The sequence below is a fragment of the Salvelinus fontinalis genome, chromosome 6 (genome assembly GCF_029448725.1).
Source record: "Salvelinus fontinalis isolate EN_2023a chromosome 6, ASM2944872v1, whole genome shotgun sequence".
NCBI classification, from domain to species: Eukaryota; Metazoa; Chordata; class Actinopteri; order Salmoniformes; family Salmonidae; genus Salvelinus; species Salvelinus fontinalis.
The window spans coordinates 30,840,578-30,847,178 of record NC_074670.1 but is presented as its reverse complement, the minus strand read 5'-3'; the positions used below and the strand labels follow the sequence as shown (position 1 = coordinate 30,847,178).

Sequence of the window (6,601 nt, the reverse complement as noted above, 5' to 3'; positions counted from 1 at the left end):
GCCCTCCCAGGCCAACCTATGTCATAGGAAATCCATAGATTAGGATCTAATTAATTGATTTCCATTTCCTTATATGAACTGTAACTCAGTAAAATCTTTGAAATTGTTGCATTTTGCGTTTACATTTTTGTTCAGAGTAGTATAAGACACATTTGTAAAGGTACACTCTTAGAAAAAACCTTGACCCTTTTTGGTTCAAGGTTAAACCCTTTTTGGTTCAAGGTTAAACCCTTTTTGCTCAAGGTTTGAGCCCTTTCTGTTCCAGGTAGAACCCTTTCCACAGAGGGTTCCAAAAGGGTTATACCTGGAACCAAAGAAGTGTTATACCTGAAACCAAAAAGGGTTTAACCTTGAACCAAAAAGGGTTTAAGCTTGAACCAAAAAGGGTTCAACCTTGAACCAAATAGGGTTTAACCTTGAACCAAATAGGGTTTAACCTTGAACCAAATAGGGTTTAAACTTGAACCAAAAAGGGTTCTCCTATGGGGACAGTCGAAGAACCCTTTTTTCTAAGAGTATATGAATAACAGACTTGTGATCTTGTAATGTTTTCTGTTCTCAGCTCCCTCCAGTCTGAAAGACATGACATATTATCATTATGAGAGTACTGGGCTTAATCTAAAGCCACCAGATGTCTCTGTCTAACATATAGAGCCAGATCAGCCAGCTCTATATAACACGGAGGTCAGTAGGAATACAGACAGTCCTGTAGACACACAGCAGAAGCACACTGATTCACATTCCAGAGTAGACTCCTCCACATGCTGACTTCTTGAGACGTCACGTGTTATAGTGAGAGAGACAGAGAGAGCTCATAACTGCTGTAGAGAGGGAAGGTCTGGAGAAGTGAGCTCAGTCTCTCTCTTTCTGACTACTGTTCTCTTTCACGCTCTCTTATTTGTCTCTTTTCTGTCTGTCTGTCCGTCCATCTCGGTCTTAAGGTCTGGTGTCCAGTAGCCACTAAACATACAGCACCAAGGGTGTGGACAAACCTCACATACCTGGTTACACCACACCACACCACACATAAGCAGGCACACACACACACGCAGGCAGGCACACATACGCAGGCACACACACACACGCACGCACGCACGCAGGCACACACACACACACACACACGATGGCTGTTGTCACAGACCAGAAATAGCTCCGTCAAACAGGGCCAGCAGCTATCTGTCTCTAACAGGCCATCTGAGTCGGGGGCGATGATGTCATTGCATAAATGAACTGCTGATCATCAAAATCACAGCCACGCCCCTGTGACATCAGTGGGATTTCTTATCAGTTGAGATGGAGGGCACAATCTGGCAACCCCCCGTGATAAGGACCTCGGAGGAATCTGGCAACCCAGTGGGTCTTAAATCAGGGACTTAGTCTGGAGGGGCTGGTAGGGCATTTTTTTAGTCTCCCTTGTTTTTAGTTTTTTTGATTATTAAACAATATACAGAGAATAATACATCAACTTTACGTATATGAGGGTGTTACATGTCAAAAGAAAATATACATTTGCCAAAAAGTGTGATGGTGCATACTGCTCTTTGGTCGGGCTTATTAGTAAGACAGTAATCTCTGAAACCCAGAAGTAAAATTTTGCGTAATTGCATCAGATTCTTGATACTAGTTATGATACGTCCGTCTGTCCACATGAGATTAGTAGGACACAAATAACAAACATACAAGAACACCAGCTGTACCCAAGTTCAGTTCAAGTGTGGAATGCCTAAATCATCAACTTGGCCATACATCATCCTGCTGAGGGCCACAGTGCTACTTATTCGTCTTCACTTCTCATATCCAACTCACAGAACAGAGTCTCCCCCTGCTGTTTAAAGATTGTTGTAATGACAAAAGACACACAATAAGCAGCACAAGAGAGAATTGTGTTACAGTCTTGGCAAACAGCATACGTGTTGAATTGGAGGGCCTTGCCTTGGTTGTGTTAAAACTGATACCGGGGGTGGTTCACAGCTGAATCTAAATAAAGCAGATACTGTCACTTCCTCTCTGGGGTTCACTGCTGGGACTCTACACTGCAGGGGAAGCTAGCCTACTACCAAACTCCAACTCTCTGTCCTCAGATACGGTCATGCGCTCTACTCAAGTACTCTACTGCATAGTGACAGCTGTGACAGGGTCACATCCACATGCACCCACAACCACAGAGAGACACAGACACTCTGAAACACACTCCCACACTCTCCTCTCTCTCTCTTTCTCACTCTCTCACCTTGCGCTGGCCGGCCATCTTGCGCAGGAAGCTGAAGGTGCGTCCCAGAGGGCTTCCCGTCTTCTCCCCCCTCTCCTCCCTGGGGGGAGCACCCGTCAGTCCCTCCGTCCTTCTCTCCTCCCTCCTCCTCTCTCCCTCTTCGCCCAGCCGCTGCCTCTCTTCTTGCCCCCACAGCTCACCAAGCTCCGCATCCACACTGAGAAAGAGGTGAAGAGAAACATCCTTCCATAAGACGGGACGAGTTTGCGTTCAGCCTAGCTCAGAGGAAAAGGTGTGTTACTATGGGTATGTGTGTCAAAAAGCAGTCAGTGACAGATGCGATTAGATCATGTGCTCTATATACAACTTGAGTGAGTGAACAACGGTCATCAAGAAGAGAGAGAGAGAGACACACAACTCACCTCTGTGTGGAACCCCCAAATACAGAGCCCAGGGAAGACTCTGAGACAGACAGACAGACAGACAGACAGACAGACAGACAGACAGACAGACAGACAGACAGTGAAAGACAAATAGATACAGAGAGGAAGAGAGGCAGAAAGCAGAAACAGAGGTAACAAACTTAGTCATCCCATTATCGCAAAACCATACATACATACATACATACATACATACATACATACATACATACATACATACATACATACACCTAAGATCCCAGATAGATTGAAGTGCATCGCCTGATAAGTGACAAACCTCTCTCTGCTCTGCAGCTTCTTGGCAAACACAGCTAATCCAAACGATGGCTGAGACCAAGAGTTAACAAACGCATGAAGACAGACAAGGATGAAATAACAGAAGACAGTTGATTAAAGACCATCAAGGAGTGATTAAAACGATCTCTGCCGATGCTGTGGAATGAAAGGATGAATAGTGAACATGCAAAAGGTGAAATGAAGAGAGCGAGAGAGGAGATAGGAGAGCTTGAGAACACAGCGCTTTCTGTTCCGTGGCTAACGACAGAAGCAGCAGCCCACAGTGAGAACAAACACAGGAAGAAGGCTTCCGCATAGCTGCATACAGCTAGGAACACACACACACACTAATATCTGCCCTTCAAAACAGGAGAGTCCCCACACACACTCACAAATGAAGAGACCTACTGTCCTACCCTGGTAGTGGCGTTGGGAGATGGAATTGGAGTTTCAGTAGGAGCGATGGCAAGGCTGATGATGATGATGCTGGTGGTTTTGTGAGTGTGTGTGTGAGGTGTCTGAGAGTGTGTATGAGTGTGTGCGTGGGTTGGAGGGTGGAGGTTGGCTTTGGGTAGCTGGCGCAGACTGGGACTGGCACACAGGGAGGGAGCGGAGGCACTGAAGCCCTGCAGCTGAGACCACTGCTCCTAACACACCACAGACAAGAGACAAGGGCCACAGTGTGTCAGAGAGAGAGAGAGAGATAGAGAGAGACAGAGATAGAGGGGAGAAATAAACAAAGACAAGAGCATTAGTGAGTGGCTGTGTGTATTTGCAACAAAATAACCCAAGACGTGCTGCCACTGCTTGCACGAGATGTGCACATGTAACTGTGTGTGTTACTGTCTGCATTCTAAATAAGATTACTTTATCTCATTTATGTCAGCAACTTATATTTATCACACACACACACACACACACACACACACACACACACACACACACACACACACACACACACACACACACACACACACACACACACACACACACACACACACACACACACGATAATTCATCTGATGCTTCAATCCTAGCAGTCTGGACTAGGCCTCACCTCAAATGGGAAGAAGAGCAGGGTCTGGCAGCCCGCCTCCTCCTCTGTGAGTGACAGCAGGGAGCCCAGCTCCTGGCCATAGGAGGTGATTGGGGCTCAGCGAGTGTCCTGCCCCCCTCTGCTGAACACCTCTAGGGCCCCCAGGAGTACCCGCTCCATCTCTTCTGTGTCAAAAACCTCCAGACTCACACTGGGGGAGAGGGTAGTGTCACAGTAGAGTAGTTGAGTAGATAGGAGAGGAGTGGAGTATAGGTCTAGTGGATAGAAAGCAGCATTCAGTCATCCTGCTTGTGAGAGTGTGTGAGTCTGTAGCTTAGTGATTAACAAATATAGCTAGAATAATCCTACACAGTTCACTTAAATTCTTGTAGCCCTCCTGGAACATGGTTGAGTTGCAAGCTGTGAATTTAACTCAAATCACTATCTCACACTCAAATCAAATCTAAATCCAATTTTGTTTGTCACATGCCCCGAATACAACTAGTGTAGACTTTACTGTGAAATGCTTGCTTATGAGCCCTTAACCAACAATGCAGTTTTAAGGTACGAGTTATTTGAGGTAAATATGTACATGAAGGCAGGGTAAAGTGACTAGTTATCAGGTTAGATAATAATAAGAGTAAAATAAAGAGTAGCAGCAGCAAATTGTGTGTAAAAGTGTGTGTGTGTAAGTTTGCGATAAAAGTCACTATTGAGCAAAGTTGGGTTGGAACTCGTAAGATGTCGCCCTTCTCCGTCGGCACCATCAGCCTCTACCCTCGACACTGATGTGAGGTCAGTTTTGGGTTTCCCCGCCCTAATGATAAAGGTTACGATTTGGGGAAGGTAAGCTGATCCTAGATCTGTCTCTATGGGCAACTTGTAGTCTTGTACCTAAAGCGGGTTGTTGACCACTGGACTAGTAAGTATTGGTCGTTAGTGGGCCCCCTACCTGCGTTGCTAGTACTGCGGGGGGCAACCATACATCATGGCTCCAGGCTGCCAGCTGTGCCTGCGGAGGTGGTCCAGATTGTGTGTGTGAGACAGTAGGAGGGGGGGGGGGGGTCCAACATAGTGTCACCCCTCCAGAGGAGGGAGGGGAGGGGTAAGGAGAGGAGGGTGGGGGGGCCGGACATGGGACGCAGCGGCCTCCCAAATATGACGGGGAGCCTGGGAGACGAGGGGAGTGAGGAGGTGTGGCAATCATCTGACGGAGAGGGGAAGGGAGAGGAAGGGTGAAAGAGAGAGAGGGAGAGGAATGGACAGATGTTATGTAAAGGCCTTTATTCATACTTTCACTGCAATTCATTATTTACAAAATACATCTCATGGCAGCTACAGAATCAACTATTAGATTATAATTACAATTTAGTACATGTTAGATTTTGAGGAAGCGTTCAAAAGTTGAAGTTGCTACTAAATTGTTAACTCACTATGTGGTTTGCATGTTGGACTTGTTATGCTGTCATGGAAACAACATGAGGTCACGTCAAAACAAAAAGATACTGCAACTAGCGCACTTGAGAGAAAAGGTGAAACAAAATGTAGCCAAATACTGTTTCAACCTTCTGTATTTTACAAGAACAATGTGAAACGTTTGATACATAGATGCCACACTCTCAATGACATCACTGTCCTAAACACCTGGAATGAGATTAAGAAGGATTAAGACCTAAAGATTCGTTAAGATGATCTGCTTTTGGGAACCAAATGAATAGCAGTGTGTCAAATGCCTGGAACTGTTGCCTCTTCCTGGTCTGTTTTATGATGTAATCATAACTACTTCTTTATTCTAGTTGAGCATAAACAAATACAAAATGGAATCCATACCATATGTATGAGAGTAGGACTGTGCTCAGAGCCCATTGAATAATGTAGTCACAGCAACCTCTAAAGGTGATGTCTTGTCAAGGTCATGGACATCACAATCTATAGGACTCCTTTTGACGACAGAAAAATGAAACATTTAAATATTGAATCCTTACCGAGTGGTGTGTGTGTGTGCTGCATGCCTTTGAAAGCGAGAGACAAGAGAGTAGTAGGGAAGTTGTATATTTAATGAATTCCTTCAACCATGTGTCGTGTATCATGCTTCATGTAATGAGGTTTAGATAACACTGATACAGACTCCAGCCCTGCATGGTACTGTACCGAACCACACCCGTGGTGTAAAGTACTTTAAAGTACTTTTTGGGGTACCTGTACTTTACTATTTATATTTTTTGACAACTTGTACTTTTACATCACTACATTCCTAAAGAAAATATTCTTTATATTCCTGTCACCCAAAAGTACTGGTTACATTTTGAATGTTTAACAGGACAGGAAAATTGTCCAATTCACACACTTATCAATAGAACATTCCTAGTCATGCCTACTGCCTCTGGTCTGGCTGACTCGCTAAACACACATGTTTTGTTTGTAAATTGTCAGTGTTGGAGTGTGTCCCTGGTTTTCCTTAAATACAAAAAAAAAACAAGAAAATTGTGCTGTCTGGTTTGGTAAATATAAGGAATTTGAAATTATTTATACTTTTACAGTTGATACTTAAGTATATTTTAGCAATTACATTTACTTTTGATACTTAAGTATATTTAAAAGCCAATACTTTTAGACTTTTACTCAAGTAGTATTTTACTG

At 44.4% G+C, this 6,601-nt stretch overlaps 1 long non-coding RNA gene across 2 annotated transcripts; it reads right to left on the bottom strand.

The window, feature by feature from the left end:
- Window positions 1-2,339: 2,339 nt before the first annotated feature.
- Window positions 2,340-3,432, bottom strand: LOC129857646 (uncharacterized). 2 transcript variants are annotated; one of them, XR_008759931.1, is made up of 3 exons: window positions 3,342-3,432; window positions 2,632-2,671; window positions 2,340-2,426 (listed from the first exon to the last, which is right to left on the bottom strand). It is a non-coding gene; the product is annotated as an uncharacterized LOC129857646 (long non-coding RNA). The 2 variants fall into 2 exon arrangements; XR_008759932.1 differs by lacking the exon at window positions 3,342-3,432 and adding an exon at window positions 2,927-3,335.
- Window positions 3,433-6,601: the final 3,169 nt, after the last annotated feature.